The 25,661-nt window shown below is 41.6% G+C and overlaps 1 protein-coding gene across 14 annotated transcripts in view; it reads right to left on the bottom strand.

Annotated features, from left to right (window-relative positions):
• The window catches only part of tenm2a (teneurin transmembrane protein 2a), a 385,466-nt gene extending 363,062 nt beyond the window's left edge, over positions 1–22,404 (bottom strand). For 8 of the 14 annotated variants that reach the window (XM_079556147.1, XM_079556146.1, XM_079556145.1 and 5 more), the window contains exon 1: positions 21,958–22,403. The gene's annotated coding sequence lies outside the window, so the exon portion shown is untranslated. Of the gene's footprint in view, positions 1–21,957 lie in introns of all 14 variants that reach the window. The other 6 variants (XM_079556155.1, XM_079556154.1, XM_079556144.1 and 3 more) reach the window with 3 other exon arrangements.
• Between the last annotated feature and the right edge of the window lie 3,257 nt (positions 22,405–25,661).

Raw genomic sequence — 25,661 nt, forward strand, 5'->3', positions numbered from 1 at the left:
ATATTTCTAACTAAAACAGGAAGATTACTCAACATATCCATTTATTATGACTTTTGGCACATAGGAACAGAAAGCTGATTGTCATGGTAATTGTCTTGTTTACAGCTTGATGGTCCATCATTTGTGCAGATTTCCAACATAGAAAAAAGATTGTAGATTGCATAGCTTATCACACACCCTGCTCTATAATCTGTCGATGAGAACTGCACAGGCGGAAGTATGAAACCCTGAGCCTGAGTAAATCTTTTCGAGGTCCATCGGGCCAATGTCCATCACAACTGCTGCACCAGCTGCAGCGCTAAAAGATGTGATGTGAGTGGATCGAGCATAGGGGAGCTTTAGTCAAGAGATGGGTCCAGATGGGTCAGTAGCACAGAGCCAAAGCCCTCCTTAACCTGCCGCAATGGAGACTCAACCATACAGAGTATGTCAAGAAAACGCACCACTTCCCACTCACAACATGCACCCACTTATCAAAAGTGAAACCTATTTAAAAAAGAGGTACACTGAGCTGTTTAGTAGCGTGGCATGGAGAAGACAGAGGACATAATGGAAATGGTCTGTACTCTTTGAACATGATAAAGATGGATATGATAATGATATAGAGACAGCTAGTGTAAGATGTCTTGGAGAAAAGGTGCGAGGGGTCAGACTGAGATTGGGATACTTTTACAGCGGTGGAATTGTCATTATACAATAATGTTGAAACATATGTTGAGTAAAAGCAGCCAAGAAACTTGAAGAGATCATCGAAGTTGAATGGATCGAAAAGAAGGAAAACATTATGAGTACATAAGAAATAAGAGCCTCGCATTGACTTTATCAGGACAGAGCTGAGAGGACATATCCCAGACTAAGCCAGAATCAATCCAGGGAAGAATCCTCAGCCAAGGTGTGGCTTAACCCAGAAACACAACTTTGATCCCTAACCAGAATAGAATAAACTGTGCCCAAAAGAAACCCACGTATCACCACCAATACCTGTCTGAGAACTATGGTTGTCGTCTGCAGAAATCATGTGTCTATAAATAGTTTTAAAAATGCCCCCCCAATGCTGAAATGCAAGGTCATAAAGTCCTGCCCGCTAGTTTGTTTATGCATCAGTTGTAAAATGGCTACTGTCGTGCTTTATAGATTCAATGTCATAAAAAGATCAATTTGTTTCTTTGGGAATAAGCAATAATACAGTGCATTTAATATTCCTTTAACAGACTTGTTTATTTTCACGTAGACTGCAGCATTAGAGATGCCATTATAAGACAAGCTAAATTGGGCCGCTGGGGTTTTTGTCTATAACCCATAACAAGCAGCGTGATTCTGAAACATTTATGCAACATAGCACAGCATTACGGCTCTCACCACAACTGATGGAAGGTTCAGTCAATCAAGACGGTATAAATACAGAGTGGGCTTTTGAATATTTGCACAATAGTATGTGCACCTCATCAGGTAATCATGCGATGTTTACATAGTCCACTATGAGAGTTTGCCATTAGTGTAATAACATGCAAACTGTGATTCCACACAAAACTTTGTCCTGACGCAAATGCTACATGCATGCTACATACACCTGAGAGAGAACACAGAGTAACAATTGAGAAAGGAGCATTATTTTTAGCTGCACTTGGTCATGATTTGCTTCTATATGCACTTGCCCTGTAGCAAACTAATAAATAAATAAAAACCTGCACCAATTCCATGCATACATAATGTATATTTTATTCAACTATTATTATATAATGTTGTTTTGTTCTTTAAGTCTTCAAAGATTGAAGAAATCACTAAAAACAAGGTTAATCTCATAAAACAACAATTCTTAGTTGATATTAACAACCATAGTGAGCATTTTTTTTGTTTGCTACCTTCCCTTTTTTGCATGAAGAATTTAATAAACTGTGTACATTTTAGCACATGTCAGAAAACCCTGAAAACCATATTACCCCGGCACTAAATATCCACCTTATAATTTTTATAGGTTTTTTGAAATACAGTGCCTGAAACTGTCAAGACTGCCGCCTGGTAACAAGGATGTAAACACCGCCAGCTGTCAGCACTAAAAGAAGAAACATTGACCAAGTGTGTGTATATTTTACGCCTTTAGCGCTGCCACATGTGGGATTATACCAAGGCATGAGTCAGGCACTTCCTCTCCGAATATTCATCAGGACACTGCAGAGAGACCTATAAAATCAAACAGCAGCATAAGTCAGGTTTAGGGCACATTGTTATCAGAGCTGGGCCAGTGCTGTGACTGTGAAATGAAGAATCCACTTTTGCAGCTCCCGCCCACCGGCCCTATACGCTCTCCCCGTTCAGTGCAGCGGTTTGGATATCCGCTTGTTGACACTGAGTACGGGGCCTTGAAATTTCATCCTACACCAGATTTGAGTGCTCACCCAACACTTTGTGCCGTGTCTGTGTAGCTTGTTTTGGGTAAATAAACGGCCCCTGGACCAGCGCATTAACAAGCCTTGTGTTTTCATGTAGACCTTTTACAGCAGCACTATGCGACTTCAGCACCGTCCCGGATCCCCACATGGTTGACGAGACTCTAGAAGGCTTTAGATTTAGGTGATCTAGTCCTTCTTTAGATCTATAAATGGGTTTCAGTCCCATAACTCTTCCCTGTCATGGAAGCCATTTTGAGGACTATCATTTGTACAATTGTTTTGACCAAAATCACAAGAGGCATGTACTTTTGTTACTTATGTTTTTATGTAATGTTGTCTTTTTAAACGCAATATGGTAACGTTTTAACAACAACGATTTAAGTCTATTTTTACAATTGTTTATAATTGTTTCATCAGATATTTGATTGTGAGGTCTTTTAAGATCTCTCTTTTAGGTAATTGGCCTGAGAAATCAACATTGTCAAATAAACAGCCCGATCAAAAAAAGGCAGGAAAAATAAGGTTGTTGGGCTCCCTTGAGCTTTGATTGCGGCACATTGTTTCAATAAATCTGCAATGTAAAAAAAAAAAATCCAGTGTTGCATTGTTTTTTCACCAAGACCTTGTATTGATAATGGGGGAGTGTGACCACAGCGCAAGCCTTCTCCAGCACACCCCACAGATTCTCAATGGGGTCAAGATCTGGACTCTGTGGAGGCCAATCCATGAAAACGATGGCTCCTGCTCCCTGAACCACTCTTTCACAATGTGAGCCAGATGAATCCTGGCATTGTCATCTTGGAATATGCCTGAGCCATCAGGAAAGAGGTAATCAAATGATGGAATAACCTGGTCATTCAGGATGTTCAGGTCTTCAGCTGATCTCATTCTTCGGGCACATAGCATTGCTCAACCTAGACCTGACAAACTGCAACAGCCCCAGATTGCAACAGCTGCTTAAATCCATCCATCCATCCATCCATCCATCCATCCATCCATCCATCCATCCATCCATCCATCCATTTCGAAGTCTTGATGTGTGTATACTAATTCTCACCCAAGGATGATATCAGTGTGATTGGGAAAGGTAAGCTGGTGGGAGGGGATAGGATACAATGGGAAACTCAATCCCCAAATTCAATCTGTTTTGGGGGAAAAGATGAAGTAAAACACCCAATCCATTATGAGAGCACCACCCCTGCTGCTTTCCCCTGATTCCTTCAAGCTATTAACAGCTTAGGACACAAATAGATCACACAAGATATTAAAACTCAGCGGGATCGCAACTGTTTAAAAGCCCCACGTAATCTTTGTCGAGGAACTAAACAGGTCTGAAAACAGAGAGAGAGAGAGTTTTTTTCTTCATTTTTTCCCCGTGGTTTGGGGGTCATTGTTTGGTATTCAGATTGCTTTGTGCACACTCGTATTGATGGTACAGATGAAGAAAGCCACAGGTCACAGATAAACTCATCAGATTCAATTGAGCATCCGCATAAACACTGCTACCCACTTTCTTCTCTTTCATTCTGATTATTTTCAGTCTACAATTATAATCGAAAGGCATTCAATCTCCCCGCGGGCCGCCTTTGTGCTGAAATATCCGAGTTTGTGGTCACAGCGCAATGAGAGATGAAGCAAATGGAGGGGAAAAAAATACACTTGTTTTTGAAAATGTTTCCTTTAGAAGGTTGTTAAGATGCCAATCCTTGTCTAGTCATTTCTGTAACTGTTAAGTGAGATTTAGGAATTGATTACAAGCAAAGAGAAGGTGAAGGAGTTTAGTTAGAAGATAAATGAACATGAAGACCATTGCAAAATTGTTTTGTTATAGAAGCATGTTTTTCAAATCGAACAGTATCTATATCAATGAAGTAGGGCTGGGCGATAAATCAAACAAGTTCAATTAATTCATACTTTTAAAAGTATGTATGTCGTAAAATCGTGTCTAGAACTCGTGTCCGCCTGACAAGCATCGTGCAGCCGATTTAGCAGCGTTTCAGGCGCTCCGTAGGGACTGTTTTCGGAAATGACACCAGTGGAATCCAGCCATTGATTTTCTAACGATCTCTGCTGCTTTATAAAGGCCGCGTGTTGTGTCTTCGTTGTGCGTGATGGAGTTTTCTCTCCACTAAAACAAAGTTTGCCCCGGTTTGCTTTTCTCCCCTTTTCTCACGCTGCTCTGAGCTGCTGCCGATGCTGCTGCATTTAACTCCGCCCCTTTCCCCTTGAGTCGTCATGGAGACGGTTGTCAATCACAGCTGAGCTCGAGGATGATAAAACTAAAGGCATATACAGTTTTTAATGGGCCTTATTGTAGGCTATGGTAGCTCTGAGCAGTTTCTTCATATGAAAAATCAGGAGACCTTTTTAAGTTTATTTTATTTTAATTTTTTAGCCATATCGCCCAGCCCTACAATAAAGTGGTGGATTTTTAAGGGAGCATACAATGAAATTTCTACACCTTGTCTATTATAAACCGTCACCAGATCTTCTATTTCTGCAAACACACCTTATCAGGTTGCCACTGATTTGTCAGCATGCCATTAGTGAAAAATGGTAGCTTGTTTTTAGTTTGATGAAGGGCTTTGATGAAGGGCCTCTAAAAACATGTACAATAGGCCAGGATGAATGATGTGTGTGAGTGAATGCATGTGTTTTGTGTGCATCTTTCGATCCATTGTATGTTGCTTTTACCATGGTTTATTTCCCCTGCTACCAGCGGAGGGCACTCCAAGCAACATGTAAGATCATTTGTAGCAGTAGTAGTAGTAGTAGCAGTAGTAGTAGTAGTAGTACTACTAGTAGTAGTAGTAGTAAAAGAACATAATTTAAATTATAAAACCTCAAATTTAAATGATGAGGTGCTAGCAGGTTTATAGGCCACATGGTTAAGGCTAAGATATGTAACTTCATATTCTCCATGGGGAAATTAGCAGTGTTTGGGGCAATGTATTACAAAAGCAACAAGTTACAAAAATATATAACTTTTTTTAGTAATTAAGGAATATAACACTTACACAAAATACGGGAATATATTAGTCATTACAATTCAAGTAACTCGGATTACACGAGCATTTAAATGTGTTAACGAAAACATGCCCTCCAAATAAAATGCAGCACCAAACCAAGTTTTTAATTGGTGAATAAGATCTGCAACTTTGTGTAGTTAAAAATTTAAAAAACACAGATAATGAGGGAAAACGCAAAAGAAAAGGAACTCTTTGACTGCACTTTTGCTCGGTGGCATTATTACTATTTTCAGTTTATGTCTTGCCAAAAGTAACTCAAAAATTACTCATAGTAGAGTAACTACATTTTTGAAACAGTAACTACTATTATAGAATATAACAATGTTAAAATTTTAACACTGGAAATTATGCATGATTTGGCTGCAGAAAAAAAGGGTTTTATTTGCCATAAAGATATATATTTATAAGCTTTAATATAATCTATTTTTATAATTGAGGAATGGAAAAAGAAAAACAATTCTTGTTTAATTTTGATCTTTAAATTTAACAACTGAAATGAATGAACTTTTCTGCAGCATTTCCATGCCAGTCGGCACTTGGCTGAAGGTTAAAGTGCTGTGCTATACAGTAAAACCAAAAGCCCTTTCCCTGCCTCCTATGGCGCCGTATGCAGTGAATTTAATATCTTTGAGAGACTGTCTTTGTCCAATGAATCCAGTGGATCAGATCCCCCTCCAGCCCTGATTTAATGGCTGCGTCAGATTTGACTGGGTTTTAGCGCCTCTTTGCCTTATAAAAATCCACACCCGCAAAAAACGAAATACGCACATGGCATAACAAACACTGAAGCAGTTTAAGTGATTATATGTCCAATCCCAATCCACCAAAATCCATGAAAGTAAATCCGGGGAAATAGCACACAGGATTCATACATTTATTGTGTGCAAGGAGTGGATTTACAGCAAAGGGCTATTTACTTCATGCATGCTTTATTACGAATCACTCTATGACCTTATAAAGATAGGAACTGCAAAATATCCAGATCCTCCAGATGTTCAATTAGATGGGCTATAGGCCTAAAACGCATTAAAAATTATTATGATGCTATGGTTAGAGGCTTTAGTCAAGTGGCTTTCCAAAATCCTTATAATCCCTCTTTTCCAAAGCAAGTTACTGTTTTATTTTTTTCATTTTCTTTCCAGTCCAAGGGCAGTAATGGAAAAGGAGGGAAATCTCGTTGGGTAGTAGTCGTATTTGTACAAAATCTTGGAAAAGACAAAAGCACTTTTACACCTCACAGGTAGCAGCTGCGCTAATAGCATTTATTAAGAAGCTAATTTGGCATAAAAAAGGAACTGATTTTCAATCCGAGTAACATGATAAACTGCTAGTGTAACCAGTTAGCGGCGTAATTACTCTAACTCCTTTAAGCAATTTACACTCCACTTTGTAATCAAAACAGCACAACTTTTATTCATGCGTGCAGCTAAAATAACAGCAAAACAAATGGGGTTTTCTTTCCAATCTCGCACCGTTTATGCTTTAGATAAAACGGAATACTTCAACTGAGGTCCGTGGCTTGGGAAACACAATCTCAAAATGAGTACATTTTTTTTTTTTTTTGCCAGGAGCAAATCAATGTTCACTGCAATTGTATTGTCTTTTCCTGTATTTGGCATTGCATCGAATGGGGTGAGTTAGACCAGGCGGTGTTGGGCAGTGCAGACCCTTCTCCAGATTGTGGAGAATATGGAAAGTCGATATGGAATATGGAGAGCATGGGCTGTTAATAAGAGAATAAGAAACGAGGGAAATCAAGAGGATCTGTGAGGGTTAGGGTAGTAGTGGTATTATTGTTAGTGTAAAAGCAGATAGAATGCTACTATACTAAATATACCATAGAACAACTGTGTGATCAAATAACCGTTATTCACACATATAGATAACCCCTAATGTTTTTCTCACATTTCAAAAGCATTGTTCCATTGGAGTATAGCAGCATACCGTCAATCACAATCCCTCATCTGGAGTAGAAACTAATTTAATCAGCGTGACGTCTTGTGGCACAGTGGCATTTTTTAAAAACTATGCGAAGTGTAGCTTTAATCAAATGTAAATCCCAGCCGCCCCGATGTGAACATCACACATGGAACAATTGGAAGTATGAAGAAAAGATAACTTCATAATGTATCAAGCTGCAAAAGGCCGATATCAGACCTTCTGAGCTCGGTTACAAGCATATCCTGGAATAAATGGCCATATGAGAAGGCACAGCAAGCTTATTTGCACTAGTTCACAGTCTGTAGTGCTTGCAGAGTCAACAAGTAGGAGGAACATTTGTAAAGAGGACAAGTAGGCCCATAAGCTGGCAACCATGGGCTAAATGAGTGCTAAATCGAGTCAGTCTACACTTTAAGGGTAGAACTATGCCTATACCAGTAGGCTATGTAACAAAACTTGGATTTAATTTGTATAAAACCAGGACTAATATAGCACTTACACAAATTAGGGCAAAACCAATGCTCTTTAGGAAGTAAACCAATGAAGGATTAATCCAAGAGATTCAGTAACAGTTTAGTTTAATGGGGATCCAAGCATGTGCTCCAGCTTGCCTCCTTCACTATATTGAGCACCATTCGTCTCAGCATTTACCTTTCCATGTAACACGTCCATATTGCTACATCGCACGGTGGAAATACATGGGATCGACACCTGCTCGGGGCTGAACCTTAAGCGCAGATCAGCCTGTACCGGCGCTCCCGGAATACGCTCCTCTCCACCAATATAATCTGTGAGGGCACAATACTATCACGCCATTGACTGGTGTGTTATTGCTCCCGCCGCGTCTGTGTAAACATCACATATGAATGGGGCTCAGGCCGACAACGTGTGTATGAGATTAAAATCAAGCCAGACATTTATCTATTCGGCGGCACTGCAGGAGATTGAGAGGGGCGAGCCTGATAGGATGGCACTTCCACAGCGGATTACATTACTCTATCTTACTCTGCTCTCACGTTTGATAATAGAACCGGCATTATATGGACTATGTACAGTATTTCCTTGTGTGGCTGTAAAGGGGAACATAGAGATACAGAAGGGGTCCATGTTCTGGGGGTTGCAAGCAAGATCTGATAAAGTATGGCGCCATCTGAGTCTGTTAAAATAACTGCTGCTGCTGACATATTGTGAATATGGTTTCACTTTAATTTTTAAATTACCAATAATATGTTAGGAAGTGCAAAGTGTTTCAGGGTATGATATAGACTATTTATTGGAGTCGCAGCTTGTCACGAGTCCCAAGGGATTTCTCAATGTGAGCCAATCATTTCCCTGTAGTTCTATAATAAGCCATGTGCTAAAGGTGAAAGGAGGTAACTGTGCTAAAACTCCGATCTGCTTGACGCAATGGGAGTCTGGGCCAATAAATTAACTGATTGTGTAAGATTTTGCGTGAGTTCTTTGTAACGTCGTCGGAATTATCTACCTGGAGCATATGCTACTAAAAAAACAACATGTGCACACATTATCACCGTAACACATTTAATGTTGTTTAAATGGAAAAATAGCTTGCCCTTGTTTACATATGTTTAATGAAAGATCAAAGATGAACTAGATTCCTCTATCTCATCTTCGCCATATATGCTGCAATGAGTCCATATGCTGATTTTGATCAAGCTCCCGGGCGCACTACGCAGCTCCCCCTTACTAAATATACATGTGCGGTGCTAATACTCCACTTACTTATTAACCTTTGAATTGTGGGTCTATTAAAAGCAGCTGTTCTCTCCAGTTACTAAGCCATTGTCTTACAGGATTAGTTCCCCCGTGGAAATTAATAAACGCAAAATGGTGTTCTTTTGGCGCGGGTGATTAAGTGTATGTTTTATATGTTGTGTTCATATACTTTAGGAGTAATAATGAGGATCAGGAGTAGTTCATGAAATAGGCTACAGTCTATACAGGCAGCTGCTGGCAATATGACAGATCATGACTACCCCAGCGCGAGTCGTATAAGGCCACATTGACGTGTATGAACAGTTTATTCAGATGAGGATCAAAGCGAACAGGCTGCAGTAAATACCGCAAAGGCTGTAAAGCATTTGGAGCTAGTTTTAATTTTACACAATTAATCATTGAGTCATTTGCAGAGTTATTGCGCTTTCCCATATCCTTCTTTCTTTACGTGCCAGAAAACATGAGCCTTTGCCAAACAAGTCTAATTGTGTGGTGATATCATGTTATTATAAACATGCTTGTGATCAGAGCAAATCCCATTAGAGCGAAATAAAAAACCCAGAAAAAGGATAAATAAAAATCACCCAAAGGCTAAAGCAGTTCACCAGGGGCCTCGGCTAACCAGGAGCTCACCCAAGGAGAAAAAAGACAAAAAAAGAAAGAGATGGGGAAAACAATGTCTAATCCAAGCTACAATAAACGGTTCTCATTAGAATAAATAGCTTTCATTACAATAAAGATGTCTTCAACCACCCCCTGTGTTTCAATGAATGCCACCGCGGTGAAGTGTGCTCAGCGAACAGCGCTTCCTATGCAGTCTGCGGTATTTACACTTATCCTCTCAAAGTGTCTGCCCGAGCCCTGTATGTCGCATCCCTGAGCACCTGCAAGGTCCCTGATAGACACAACCTAGACGCACAGCTGTCTCGGCCCGATATGCCGCCTCCCTGCTCCTCTGTGCCTATTAAGACACTGACGCTTTTAGCACCTAGCAGCACTAATCCTATAGCCTTATGCTCCCTGCTACCGGTGCCAAGCGGGCCTGACGCAGAGCAAGCTCTACCCACTCGCTATGCTTATGTGAGGAGATTTGTTATTGAACTGGCGGTAAGAAACATGACGATAACACCAAGACATATTGTTCATTAGTGAAAGTTTCAAACGTGGACGCATTACATGAGTCCCATTGATAATTGACCATTGAATTTAGGCAAACTGAGCCAACTTCCAAGCATATTACCGCATACCACATAATAAATAACAAATGGCAAATGGATAAAGAACTAGCGAACCAGCAACTAATTTTATAATGCGTGTCCGTATTCCTCCCTACCAGATCGGCAAGTATTCAGACTGCAACTAATAGATTATTGAGCTCTTGAAACCTCCTCAACACTCGAACAACCCAGTACAGGTAACAGGTTGAGAAATTCTGTCTATGACGGAGAACTCCTGTGCGACTGGAAGTTGCACAAACCTTGCAGTTTTGTACATCTGTATTTAAGAACACAGTAACTCCAATATGAAGATTACTCTCCTTACAAAAAAGTATATCTCAAACAGGACTAAAATCACCCACTCGCAAATAGATGAATAGCTCTGCCGGAGAAGAAACATTTTAAAGTTTGAATACTCAAATCAGTGGTAGGAATAATGAAGCCTAGGCGTTAATTCAACCTGGGAGACGATTTTCAGCATCACATACCTCCAGCCAATGATCGCTTCCGAGAGGGCCACACCTCCACCTCAGCCATCAGCGTAAGAGCCGCACCTCCATAGCAGCCAATCATCGCTCTCGATCCCGCTTTTAAGCCCCAGCAATCATGGTTCGTTCGCTTCCCAGCTGCGCTGCGACCCGCCTCCACCCCATCTCCGCCTCTTCCATCCACGGCTTCTACCTGCTGCGGCTTCACGGGTCTTCCATACCACCACCAGTGTCCAGGCTCCGGGGGAAGGCATCCCTAACTACAAGCTGTTTATCCATACTGACTTTCATACATCGATGTCTACCGCCGGGGTCTGATCGCCAAAAATGATGTACATGTCAATAAATCTTCTTAATCACCGCTTTCGTCTGTTTGAGTCTATCCAGGTTGAAATGGAATGTAGGAGGTTAAATTTGCTTACCTAAAAAACACACAGTCATCCCATTCAACAGCATTGCTTATGTAACTTACGATCAAACTAGGCTTCAGCGCATCTGAAAATCTGAATGTTTGTGATCAATAAATGAAGAGAGCGATCGTGAGAGCGAGTGAATGAAAGAAAGAGCAAAAGCGAGAGAGCGTGGGGTTGGTGCTCGCTGCTGTGCTCGGGATGGGCGATACATGTACCGCATACAAAACCATCTGCCTCACTGTCCTGAGGTGTATGTCCTGGGTGTCAGCCACTGCGCATGTCCTTTGTATTTATGTTTTCCTATGGCGTTGTGTGTGTGTTGTGTGCGCACGTCTGAGCAAGGCCGGGGCTAGGTTAAACTTGTACTCGTGAAGGGTTCCCAGAAGAGATTAATCATCCGCGGGTAGAATGCGGCGTGGCGGTCATAAATCATCACCTGACCCACCTCACCCCCTCATCTCCCCCACTCTGCCACACGGAGCATCACAGGCAGCGTAAAAAGGGGTGTCATGGCGGCTCCGCAGTAAACAAGCAGCCATCAGCCTTGACAGCAATGTGAGGGGGAGGGGGGGAAACAAATTAAGAAATACCGGTATGACCTGTACAGAACGTGTTGATTGTATGTAAGCAGGTTGAATGTGGGATTCATTCACGTGTTCAGAATATGTAATGGCATTACAATGATGGCATTGGTGACTGGCTTACATTTACTTGGTTAGCAGACATCAGTGAATTAGCACAGCATTTATCGTGCTTGTCGGTTTATTCTTTGCAAGGAGTCGCATGGGAGGAGCCAGGAACTACAGGCTTTAGATTGAAATTGATTTATAAGCTTGCACATTAGCAATGTTGATGAAGCATTTTTCATAATACACCCACATGTCTCTCTTAATTGTAGGGTATTATGTCAAATATGCTTTTTTTCACTTTATAATGTAAGTATATTAAAATTGTAATCATGTAGAAATGTTCCCTCATCAAAAACATACGATTCAGTCGTTCATGCACATCTGAGGAATCGAGTCACGGCCTGTGGCATTCGAAGTGCACCCAGGTCCCCATCTGTTGCACAACTCGGTCAACCTTCACAGAGCAGAGAAAGGTAAAAAATGCCAAATCTGCAACTACAAAACAACACACTGCAGCCCAATCTGATACTAGCGGCGATGCCCAACAGCGTGCTGCCTCCACGGAGTCGGGACAGAGGACAGAGGTGATTTGCAATCCACATAATGGGAACCTTTCCAAAAGCCGATTAAGATGTTCTAAGATGTACAGACAAAACATAATAGTCCCCCTTTAAAAGACACAGCAATTGGTAAATGTGTGCCATCCTTGCGACTACCAGGCAATTGGGTACACCCCGCCAATGCCCAAAGTTGCTATTACATTCAATAGATGTAATAAAGAAGATGAAATTTACATTTCACACAATGGCATTTGGATCTTGTATACTTGTAAACATCAAGGGCACCTTCAGCAGAGGACAAAACGGGAATATTAATCAAATTTGCCCTTGTAACTACTGGCTGGTGACCGGTTTGTGAATCTCCTCTCCACGCTCAAATATTGACTTGCATATTCACTGCTGGCTTGGTTCTTTTGGTACAGCTCGTTTTATTATTAATGCATAAAAGACATGGAAATTTTCAGGAGAGACTGTTGCTTCCATTTTCCTCCGCACGGACTGTGGTTTGGGCTGCTAGAGTATAATTCAATCTGTTTCTCGAATGTTCATGCGGAGCTGGGAGATAGTGTAGAACAAATGTTTTCATCATGACTTAACCAGCTGTGATTTCACCACAGAGTGTCACTCCATTATTGGGCATCTTGCAACCCAGGTAGTAAAAAAAAAAAATCCTTTCCATGGCTGCGTTCGAGTACAGGAAATTGATTCTTTAATATTAAAAATTCAACGGCTGAGTTTCATTACTTTCTCGAGCTTTTCCCTGTTCCCCGGTGGAGTGAGAAAATATCACAGTTTATTAAATTACTTCAGTGAAAAAGTCTCCAGGGATGCCATCTTAACTCGCGTTCTCCTTCACAAGGCCATTTTAGACTGTAACTAGGCATGTCTGCTTAGGAGCGGAGACAGTAGGAGGAGAAAGGGAACAAGGATAAGCAGCCTGAGGATCAAAGGTGTGGCGCGTTTGTGGTAAGACAAAGGTACCACATGTTTGTGCAGACCAGGGTGCTACGGTAATTTGTTGCTGCTGTGAAGACACATTTAGTCAATTCATTTATATTTGATATGGAAACGTGGTATTCATCATGAGCCGTGTGCTTCATACTCTGCCTGGACAAAAGGAAGTGTCTGTATGTTAATTTCAAATGCTAATTATTCATTCGAATGTGTGGAAAATATAGGTGCTGTAACTGGGAGTGCGGGTCCGTAAAGGATTCACATACACACGGTATCTGCAGCGTTGCTCTAAAAACGATTGCTCCCGGGTTATAGATACAGGTCCTCATCTAACCTGCAATATCTCGAACTCAAGTGCCCTTTGAAATGCTAAAGACTGGGGTTATTAGGCAAAAGTTCTGCAGTACAAAGCAGCTTTCAGAGACAACTGTGATTGCTTTAACTACACTTTCTGTCAAAGTCGTGTACGGGTCGAGGTCTGACGGGCTTGTTGATCCCAGAACTGACTATACATTCTCTTTGAAACTGACGGCAGCTTTAATATAACAAGAGAAGAAGAAACGATCCTCAAGAGGCAAGGAGAGAAAAATAGAACGTGGTGAACAGGACCCGAAAATAGTGTGCGCATCATGCCATTGTTTTATGACAGATTTGTTTTGTATGCTATGCAAATTTGACTGGTGTTTTGAGTCCACTCGAGACACATAAGGACTAATAAAGAATATATTTCACTTTCCTTTGGATCTCATACATAGCAGTCTTTTCGATCTTATTAAAAACAGTCTTCTTGCTACAATAACTCTCAACCAAAAGGACACAGGGTTCTTAGATACAACCTTCCCTCACAGTAGCCTTCTCTGTCTGAAGTTGAGATCACAGCATCAAGGGCACAATCATGCTAATGAGCCTGAAACACATCCAAGGTCAGGACATTAGACAGTAAAAAGCAAATGCCAGATCATCGCAAACAATTGTTCGTGTCAACAATTGTTTGCAATGATGTGGTATCTGTTTTTTACTTCCTTATTGCATAGCTTATTGCTATACGATGAACCAAAAGCTACTCTTAACAACTTAAAAGTAGCTTTTTTAGACTAACCATTGACAGGGGAAAATCCAGTATAGATACAGCCAACTGATTAGTTACTTGCTGATGAAGCCTCATAAGGTAAATGGTGAAAGGGACTTGCTAAACACTAAAACAACCCAATACTGATGACAGTTTGAGACCTTTTCCTGCAAAGGGTTGAATACATTTGTACGTTTTCATTACAAAAATAATACATTGGATAAAGTCTCAATTCAACCAGGAGCATCTGCCGCAAAAAGCTATAGGCATCTTCGGAGTATGAGTCAAAACCAGCTGGTCAGCTGTCAGACAGATGTGGGAAATATCGTTCTCTGCTGCCATTGCACTCAACACAAAAACCCACAGGATCCATGGGCAGGGTAATGCAAGATGAAGGCTCCTCTCACCCAGCGTCACTGTTCCTGCAGCACAGCTAATGCCGACTGTCACACACACCACACACGCGCGCGCAAACCGAGTAAAGAGAGCTGGGGAGACTTAGATACAGAAATGCCTTTAAAGAACAAAATCCAGACTGCAAAGGTCAAGGAGACTGTGGGGGACAAGGCTCAGAATAGACCAGAGTAACGGTGATGGTTGAGAGAACTGCAGATTATTGGACATAGCAACAAAATTTAGCCACACAGGGCACAAGTCAGGGATCTGTTGTGCAGGCCTTGAGCTGTTCTCAAGCTGTACTGGCTTGCATTATGGACATTTCTCCCTCTACCCCAAATCAATAAAACAGCACAGATGATGGCATGGGAATCTTTTCTCTACAGCTCTTGACATTGCCTACTGCTAATCCTGAAGGTAAATCGCTTGTCTAACACAAACTTTAAACTCACACAGACTGTTATAATAAAAACTAAAATCTAAATTAGCGTATCATATCTGAACAAAGTGCATTGAGCCCCTTTGAAAGCTGGAGGCAGTATCCTCAAGGCCTTTGTCATTTTTGGCCTGTCACACTGTTTCTACATACTCTTTGGTTTTCACAGCTTCCCAAAGGAGCACAATTAATGGCGAAAGTTGACAAGTTGAAATGTGAAACAAAGAGCACAATGGAGCATGAATGGCTCCCACTGAGGACTTCACAGCCGGGGCAGACGGATGTGAAGGGGGACAATAAGAAGCGCACCACTGGATACACTCAGTCCAAATGAACAAGAGAGTTGAGCCTTATCAAAGACTTCTGACATTATTCTGTCTGAAAAGAGAAAAGAGCACAGTGCTGTAATAGAAATAACAATAGCCGTTTTTCTATGGGTTGTGACATACAGCAGTCGCTCGCAACCTTTTCGTCTTGTGTACCCCTTGGACGTTCTATTTGTATGTTCTATTTGTACCTCGAGGACGTTGACGAGTGTCTGTTTGGTTGATGGTTCCCCACATCACCCAAAAACATGCACAATAGGTCAATCCTCCAGCCAAGTGATTCTGACCATCAGGCTTGACATCTGGAGATGGGATCCCTGGCAGCAGTCGCCCAGTGCTCCTGACGGGTCGCCCCAGCGGCATCGAAGGACGGGTCAAATTCAGACAAATTTCACTACGGGGACAATAAAGTACACCTTAACCTAAATTAATATATTCTATTCCTAACTATAATTTAAATAGACTGTCCTTTCAAAATTATGTAATGTGTTCCCATATCCCCTACTAAGTCCTAGAGTACCCCAGTGGTTCCCGTACCCCTGGTTGGGAAACACTGACATACAGAGTACTTTGAGTCATGCTTTGACAACATTTAAGTTTATAAGAAATCCATAGCATAGCATGTTGTAAAGAAAAGGTAAAGAAAACAAAAAGCCAAGTGCCAGATAAATGATCTCTAATTTCATACAGTTATGTTTAGCTACTTAGAAATATGGCTTCATGTTGTAAAGCTGTACTTGTTATCAAATTAGAGGTTTCAGCGCTTTATGCAAACTAAAACACATTCTACATTTGCCTGCTTCGTTGCTAACAAAGCCGTGCATATGTCTACAATGGAAAACTTACACAAACAGGTTAAGAATCTGGATAGAGCATGCATTTCAAAAGGTATTTTCAATATAAATGGTTCTCCATATTATGAACAGATGATAATTCAAACCTGGCTGTCTCCCTTCTAAAGGTCAGGGTGAGTTGATAATAAGAGGTGACACACTGTACAGATAAGTGTATTACCACTGATTCTGCTCCCTGTCAAACTGAAACAAGTACAACGTCTCTAATGCACCACATTTCACTTCATTTGAAAAAAAAAAAGGTGTATTGATTGGTAAAATTACAAATGTAGCCCGTAGCCCTATCACTTGCTTTTTCATAACTTTGGAATTGCCTCTTAAAAGGATATTTTCAGACTGCAGGTGTTGTTAGCGAAGATAATTGCTTTCTTTATTCAAGCAGGCATCTTGTAAAAGCAAATCTTAACACAGTCCCAACAAAAACTAAATGTGATGTAAACTGTGGCTGTGATGGAGCTGTCTAGGTAAGCAAAGTCGAGGTAATTTCTAAGATAAAATACCACTAAATTGTATACTTTTTCCTACATGACATTGTCTTTTCTCAGAAGATTTTGCTGCCAAATAAATAAATCCTCTCTAACCATTTCACTAACAGTGAAGCTCAACACAGTGCAATGTGGATACTATCATTCAGCGTAATAAATAAAAGGTTGCTGTGACTCTAAAAGGAACTTGTTGCTTGAAATCTTCTTGGAAATTGCTTTGGCTCACTCACAAACATCCAGCCCACTGTACCAGTTCATTCCCATGACCCTGAGTGGGAACAAAATTGGTTGGGAAGGACACAGCGCATTAACTAGACTCGCAGCACCAATACCGGGTCAGGCTGTGCCGTGAAAATGGCATTAGTGAAATCGGGCCCTTGAGGTTTTCCTCTTGCTGTTTCCCATCTGTTTGTGTTTGAATGTGGAGTGTCATCGAGCAACCAAAGGAAGTAGGGGTCACGCGGGACAGGCCTGACCTCTGAGCAGGCATACAGTGGGGAAAAAATGTATTTGGTCAGTTTCCCATCGACTTTCTATTGAATTTTAGATTTAGATGCAAGTTAGCCATTTTATGCTCCCTACTTACACCTCAGGTCACATGTGTAACTGCACCTTCTACATTAAGTTTGTGCATGACGGCAATTCGGACCCGAAGTAAAACTTTTTGAGTGACAGTGCAGGATTTTAGAGGCAGTTGTGGTGAACAGGTCTGAGCTCATTCTACACATTGATGTGGAACATGTAGGGGGAGGAAAATACTTAATTTTATACTCTGTATAGTCCCTTTAATCAAATCCACACAGCTTTAGCTTCACAAGTGTCACCTGTTGGGTACAGAAAACAAAAATCCAAGCATTGTGATGACTTGCGCTATGCCTCGGACTCATTAGCAGCATAGTGCGCCCGATGTTGTGGTCTCGAGGCGGAGAAGGCTACTGTAAATGGAGGGTAAGTTGCAAGACCCAGATGTCTATTGAGTGAAGGGTGAGAAGGGAACCCTTCACTTTACAAATAGACCAATAAATAAGCTAAACACATTGCATATATTCCTAAATTGCAATGTGAAAACAGGTCGCTGTGGGTATACATGACCCTGGAGGAGCCCAAGCGCACAGTGCACACTTGTCTGTATGTGGGTGTGGGTGCGAGTGCTTGCATTAGGGTTATTGTGTGAATCCTTCAGTCTTTAATCCTCTAATCTCCTGAACCCTGGAAATCACTGCAGTCATCTGTCAGCCAGGTCGGCGCGGGCTACGGGGCTCAACACCGCGCGGCACATAAACACAAACACTGAGAAAGGCACACAGACAAACACACACACTCAATGATAGTCATTTATTCCAGCGGGCCGGGCTCATTGCAGCCTAATGAAGATTGATGCAGGACTTGCCGGGCCTCACAGGTGTTACACAGAAAAAATATATGTATAAATGCGTAACCCACATAGAGCAACAGTGAAAGTGTGGCAAGAGGTTCATTAACAAAAATTATTTATTCACCGATCATTTTGTTTATAAATTAACTTCCACTGGCTCAGAACTGGGTGCATTTTTCCATACAAGGCTGACTAAGCCCAGTCTAAATCATAGCCATGTAATGCTTTTGCTAATGCGAGGTAAGGACATGTGCTGAGAAACGCATCGATGTTGCTTTACTATTATCTCACTGTGATTTCTATGCTGCCAGGAGGGGAAGTGGATTGACATAACCAATGGCTTTTTCTAGGTTTACACTTGACCTGTAAGGTTAATAGGTTCACGCATTAGCAGCACGTCTGGCTTACATGGCAAAAAGAGAGATGGCCACTCAGTGACACCTGAGACCAGTGACTTTTGACATCATATTGGTTTATAACAGAATATTATAACAGACGCCCTTCCTTTTGCCACTCTCTCTGTGAGAAGTTACACTAGTTTGTGACACCTGGCACTACGCAAAAGTCCAATTCACATATTTCACATACTGACATGCTCAACTCTGCAACACATTTGTCCTATGTGACTTGGCCTTATAACTACTTTCTGGCCCTTGTGCAGGGTTTGAGAGCAACACAGTGTTGACTTTCTGTTTGTGCTTTTCGTTGTAGAATTGACAATAAAGCAAACTAAACTAAGCTTTACCGAAATGGTTGAGTTATTATGGAATAATATATGATCCCTATTTTTATTTCAAAACTTGGTACATTTAATAAGCTTGCAGATATAGAAAATAGAGGTAATTTTTTTTTCTTGAAACAGCTCTTAATTTTTGCAGCTTTTCTTTCCACTCGCAAGAATTTTTCATTTAAATTACAACATTTACAAATAATCTAGTACAGACTAAATGGGTGAAGGGTAAGAGCTTGTGCATGAAGTGCTCCTATACAAAATGCTTGCATTTCAATTATGAAGAAAAACATTTAAAAGAAGTACTGTACAGTACATCTCCATAGTAACAGCTCAGAGTTAATCTTGTCCAGCAGTTTTGAAGGTCCACTAAGGACATGCACAGCTCAGACCCCGGAGAGGCGCGTAAAGCTCCCGGGGCAGACTGTGCCAAATGGGACACCCTGAAGGTCTGTCTGGCGATTGCGGTTGACACGGCCCTGCTTCTATCCACCGAGAGCTGCTATTAGCACTTAAGGTTAAGGCAACACACATACGCATTTAGGCACGGCCAGTCGGCCACTCTCGTTAGCATGATTATTGTTGACAACTAAAGCTTAAGCACAGAGCAGGCTACTGTGAACAAGACTTTATGTGGACACATCTAGACATTAGTAAGATACTTATGCTGTATTTATGCATATATCAATCTATATGCGATGTCCATCTCAGTGTATATGGTCATGTTGTATAAACTGTTTCTTGGAAAGTCCACATAGACTGAAATGTTTGCATGCTGGGGTGAATATTAGAAAGAAAGACAAAAAAATAATAATAAAAAAATGACTTGAATATACTGCACGTTACAAGATGTTACATGTTTTCAAAGAGCTGCACTGTGGTCATTATTCATTCACTCCACACTCGGTGGTAACCACAGTGGCCTTGGAGTAGACTGAAAGAAGTGAGGCTGCCACTCTCACACACAGGCAACGTAAATGAAGTGTCCTGTCCAAATACACAATGACCGCCTGCAACAGCTGAAGCCGGGATTCGAACCGCCAACCTTACAGTTTTGAGACAGCCTGCTCTCGTCTAAGCACGGAGGTGTGGATTCCATCTTAATGTCAGCCACCTATCTCATAAGAGCCCTACCCTGCCTTTGCAGAGCGCTTTCTCTGGCAGGAATGTATTGTACATCCCCAAACACTGCTTCACACATCAATTATTAGAAGATTTGTAAAATGACCTTGAGTCTGTTTTTCCACTAATCAACTACACATACAAACAAAGGGAGAGAGCTGGATCTCTCTCTCTCTCTTTCTCTAATAAAACATGGTTGAAAGAAGTCGAGCAAAGTGATCAGAAGCCTCACAGATCAAATAGTCAGGGCTAAAGGAGAGTTTGCAAAGGCCTTGTAGACAGACTCGGTCAGATTTGAGTGTGAATGTTAGCAGGACGCCTCATCATCAACAACAACGTTGTCGAGATCTGAGTGTGGCATCTGTAGTGTGTTTCCGTGGCGCCGGGTGAAGGGACCTACAGCTGGTGTGTGGGACTGGGCCTGTGACACCCAACATGATCCCGAGAGTTCCCCAGGCCACAAACTTGACACACGCACTTGACATTGGATCAGATTCATCAGAAACTATTTACAGATTGAGAACATTCATAAGTACATTGCAGTAAAGTATGTCACAGCTGTGAAAGTGAGTAAAGTGCAAGTCAATTAACATACATAAGAATGTTTTGGTTAATAAATCAGACCAAACAAATGAAGAGGAAAGAATGACTGAAACTACGTGTTTGTGTAAAGTGATTGAACATCATATTGTGGTGCCTTGTGATGTGGATTTTGCGTGCCCTAATATTGCTTTATAATAGCCAATAATTTGATGATACATTGTGCCACCATGTAGCCTAATCAAATATGTGAGTGCTCAAGTGATTTTGTAAACATTTCTACAACAGTGTTCTGAATTCCTCTTCTTTTCTTTGATCTACAAATTCAGTTTTCCCCAGCCCATCCAAGATTCACAGCAATTATGAATAAAACAAGTGTAGTAGGCACATTTTTAACTCTTTAAGTTTCTTCTGCACATTTTGTAAAGTTTCAAAATATGCGTTTGATTTAGAAAACTGAGCCTGCCAAGGGACCTAGATAAAATATTAAAATTCAGCACAACTCACAGAGAGACAGCCTAGTTTTGGTTATGAGAGCGGGGTGATACACAGACCCGAGCACAATCTCATATACGGGGCCAGTGTGAGGAGGAAACGTCAGAATCAGTGCGCAACGCGGCGACGCAAAGCGGTGGCCATCCCGAGGACACACATACGGAGAAGCAGCAGCCAATTAAAGCTCGCAAGTACAGCCATCTTTGTCGCTGCAAAGTGAGAGCATCTATTACTTGGGGCAAACTCGCGTCTTTCTCACGTAATTGAGTGCCGCGATAATGAAATAAATGGGGAGATGCTGCCGCTGTTGCTGCGGAAATGCGTCCGAGGGGATAGTGAAAGGTTATGGCGAGCCACTGCCCCTGAAGACACGAGCGCAGCACACAACACTGGCCATTAACGCGTGCAATGACACGAGTGATTCAAGTGGCTTCTCGTGAGGATGCCAGCCTCAGCACAGCATACAGATCCAGTGCGCAGAGTCGTAACGCAGTGGGTCATCTCTCCACACGTCCAAGCAGCTGGACCAAATGACACTATAACGACATTGCCTGCCCCGGATAAGACTCCACTGTGACTAATGTTAACCGGGACCACGCTAACAACAGGACCAATACAGCTATTTCCAATGACTTCACTTCAATGTCATCGCTTCGCATTGCCCTCCCCGTCCCCACTGCGCACACACATGTGCTGTACGCTGTGTGTAAACAATACCAGAGCATACCCCGGGCATCATTTCCAACGCACAATTGTCCGAGGATCACGTACCTGCCTTCTCACGTGTGCGAACCAGCGGCGGAATCCTCCTTCTTCAACTCGAACTTTTCCTTTACTCCACTCGTACAGCCCGAAGCGACTTGCCACTTGTCTGGCGCATACTTTTTTTTCTTTTGCTGCCCGGTCTGATCTGGCGCGTAGCTAGTACAGAAACATAAAGATGAGAGTATCGGGGTGAGCTGATAAAGAGGGTAGCATCTCAGCGGATTTTGGACATCAAACGGTGCAATCCATTCCGCGCTGGTGATGCTTGCAACGGGAGCAAAGAGGAGAAGCTACAAAAAAAAGAAAAAAAGGCTCAACCCGAACGGCTGTGCGTAAGCGGAGTGTCTTTTGTATATAATGAAGAAAGAGCGGGATGAACGTGAGCTGCGGTCGATCACAGAGGAGGCTGAGAGACACATGCACCGCGCGCGCAGAGGGGATGACCGCGGCGGGGTGTGCGCGCGTTCACTGCCAAGCCAAAGTCAATGGTCCAATGGTCATTATCGGTGCATGTCGGAGTAATCCACTGCTGGAGAGTGCTGCCCGCAGTAGCTCTGTTCCTAAGACTTCACAAATCAGCTGCACTCAGGACAGCTATTGAACTAAGTCATACTTTTTAGTTTTAGGCTTTTTTTTGTTGTTTTACTATCACGAATAGGCCTACATTTATTAGCAGCGTCCTATGCACATGCATCACTCATAACACAGATATTCTTCCAAAATACAGCTGATAGTTATGCTGTTTAGATGCTTATTGAGTAGCCATTCTGATGAGGCTTGAGAGAATGAAGTTTCTCGCAATGTATTGCCTTATGCACTGGGAGAGATTCATAACGAAATTCTCGATAAGGCATATTCTGATTAGGGGGCGTCTAAAGTGTGTAAAATTGTAATGATTTTACACATTTAAATCAATAATTAGCATGCATTTAATAATCTCTCACCTGTAAATACAGAATGACAGTAGGCATGTTCAGATTAGGACACGTGAGGGCCCCCTGAGGCTGCCTTCACCTGCCCACATGGGTTCACCCTTGGACACTTTGTAGCCAATCAGTATTCAACATCATGAAAGAAAATTTACTTTGTTTCCTCTCAAATACTTGCAGTGCCTGTGTCTGATGATTGTGTCCAATGTGTTAAGTCATAAATGCACAAAGAGGACATTCATCTACAAAACAAACACAGGCCCATTGTTTTGCTGAGACAGGCTTCTCTTTGACCCCTGCCATTCCCAATATCCATTGCACTGTGGGGCATTTCTGTTTTCTTGTTTTAGGACACATTGTGCTGCTGTTTTGCATTAGTGTTTCAGCCTATCTGGCAGTGCAGGTTCAAGCATATTAAATCACTGTTATCAATCAGTCTTTAAATCAATCAATCCCAAGGGAAAGACCTGTCTATAGAATCCACTCTCTTTATATCTGACTGCATTGCCTTTGGACTGCAGAGGGCCCCCAGGAGACTGTAGATATGTAGCATCAGGGGCATCTAAAATGTGAATATAAACGCAGCATCGATTGATGATCTATTATCATCCCATATCAAAAGGGATTTGTCTGGAAGTGGTTCATTTAGATGCTAATACATAAACATTGCAGTCAGTCATGACCTTTTTTTTTAATAAGGTGGAAAGTTATGGAGTTTTCACTGGGGCCATGCTTGATTTGATTTATGGTCATCTCTATGAATGCCTTTCACATTTATAACCTTAATAAACAAAATTAAATGTCATCCTCATCGGAGTCTAGCTGCAGTTGTAGTTGTATTGTGTTATACAATTGCAAAATAAGCAGTAAAAAATAACTTGTGTGTCTCTACAGTTATGTATTACTGGAGCTGATGGACAGCATGCCTTTCTAACTTTATTTAACCATGAGCTGGTATAAGAGTATGGATGTTTGCACCTGCTCCGAGCGTCTCTTTTGGCAGCCCTGGTCTCATTACAGTAGCCCTTGTGCATCCCTCTCTAAAGAGTGCTCCGCTGCACTGCAGGCTACTCTACATTAACACATTGCCTCATTTGCCTTTCCTGTATTAGTGGCAATAGAAAGGTGCAATAACAGAAGCATGCAATTATGCAGCATAACTAGGGAAAACATTGTTAACAGTTAGCCTCTTGCCTCTCACTCTCCAAGCTGTAAATGCATATTTCCCAATGGAGGGATGATAATAACGCCTGCTTATTTGAAAACACCTTGTAAGGGGAACCTTGTGGGTCTTTTGATAAAGATTTCATTTTGGAGGCATTTTTATGCATAACCAGGGATTGGCAGGGGACGTAAACCTCCCACTTTGGACTCCAATTATTTATTTATTACAACTTTTTTGTATTCCAAACTGAGTGAGATGAACAGCCATAGTGTTTGGCATATGAAATCTTAAAGCATATAAAGCTGATGTAAATTCTCCTAAGGATGCCGTTAAAGCTAGAGTGAAGGGTGAAAGAAACAGCCTGGGACTCGGCGGAGTTACCCAGGTGCAGATTCAGATGAAAAATGGAGATGAGGCGAAGATGCCACATTGAACCATTTTAAAGTCCCCAAGTGATAACCTAAAAAAAAGCTTTGAATTGTGCACAGAAGCCATTTTTAATCAGGCAGGTGCAGCTTGTCCAAAGGCCTGCGGTTTCCCATACACTCTATTACTGACTTTTTGTATTGAATCTAATAACCCTATATGCTATATTCTAAGACACTATGTTGACTAAAATGAATTGCATAGGACTCTCCAAAGCATAGAAAGGTAGATTATTGTAATAAATACCACACTGACCCTCTTTGGTCACTTGTGGGTAAGGTTTATTTAAGTTGAAACAGTGCAGGCCCTGCAATGGCAAAGCATAAATTAAAGACCAAGACAGTGCACGTGTGCTTCTTTAACACTGTAGGCATACTAAGCTTACAGCACCCAGTGTGGAGAGTGAATGAATAAAGCAGCGATGGGTGACTTTGAGTGTTGAAAAAACATTATAACGGATGTATTATTCTTATTATTACAAGGTAATACTAATACTATGAGTCATACTAAGCATATCATATCATTCTACATCTACAATGCTGCAACTCTATATCATATGGCGACCAACAGAAAACTCATATATTCCAATACTGGCTTGTTGACTAAAATGGATTGCTGCTAGCCATACGTATCCTGAACTCTGCCAACCACTGAAATGTAGATTAATGCGATAAACAGTACCCTGACCCCCCCTTGGTTGGCCCCTTCCTCAAGAGGATTTGAAAGTAGTAATGTCAGCACTATTAAATCTGTCCAGTCCAGCCGTCTGCATGTGAATCTCTGCATAAGGACACAGCTCCAGATTAGCCGTAATGTAAGCTACAACGGGCCAGCCCACATTGCATGGTGATGGTAAATGGTCAGCGCACACATCCAGCCTGGATGGTCCAGTAGCTGCAGGTGAGTGAGCAGCGTATTGACGTCTGACTGCGCGCCATAGATCCAGCCTCTCTACAGCCTCACACGCGCCACATGCACCCACACTGCCTCTACCATTTGGGGGCAATTCAATTACTTAAGATATAGGCACATTGCATTACTCCTACATTTCAGTGGATTCAAATATTACATTTATGCGTAATTTGATTCCGCTATTGTAATGGACAATCCATTTCATTTCTTGAAATATTTTCGTTACAACCAGCAGTTGATTCAGAGTTGATTAAGTATTGTTGACAAAAACATAACAA

The sequence above is a fragment of the Gobius niger genome, assembly GCF_951799975.1.
Source record: "Gobius niger genome assembly, chromosome: 5".
NCBI lineage: Eukaryota > Metazoa > Chordata > Actinopteri > Gobiiformes > Gobiidae > Gobius > Gobius niger.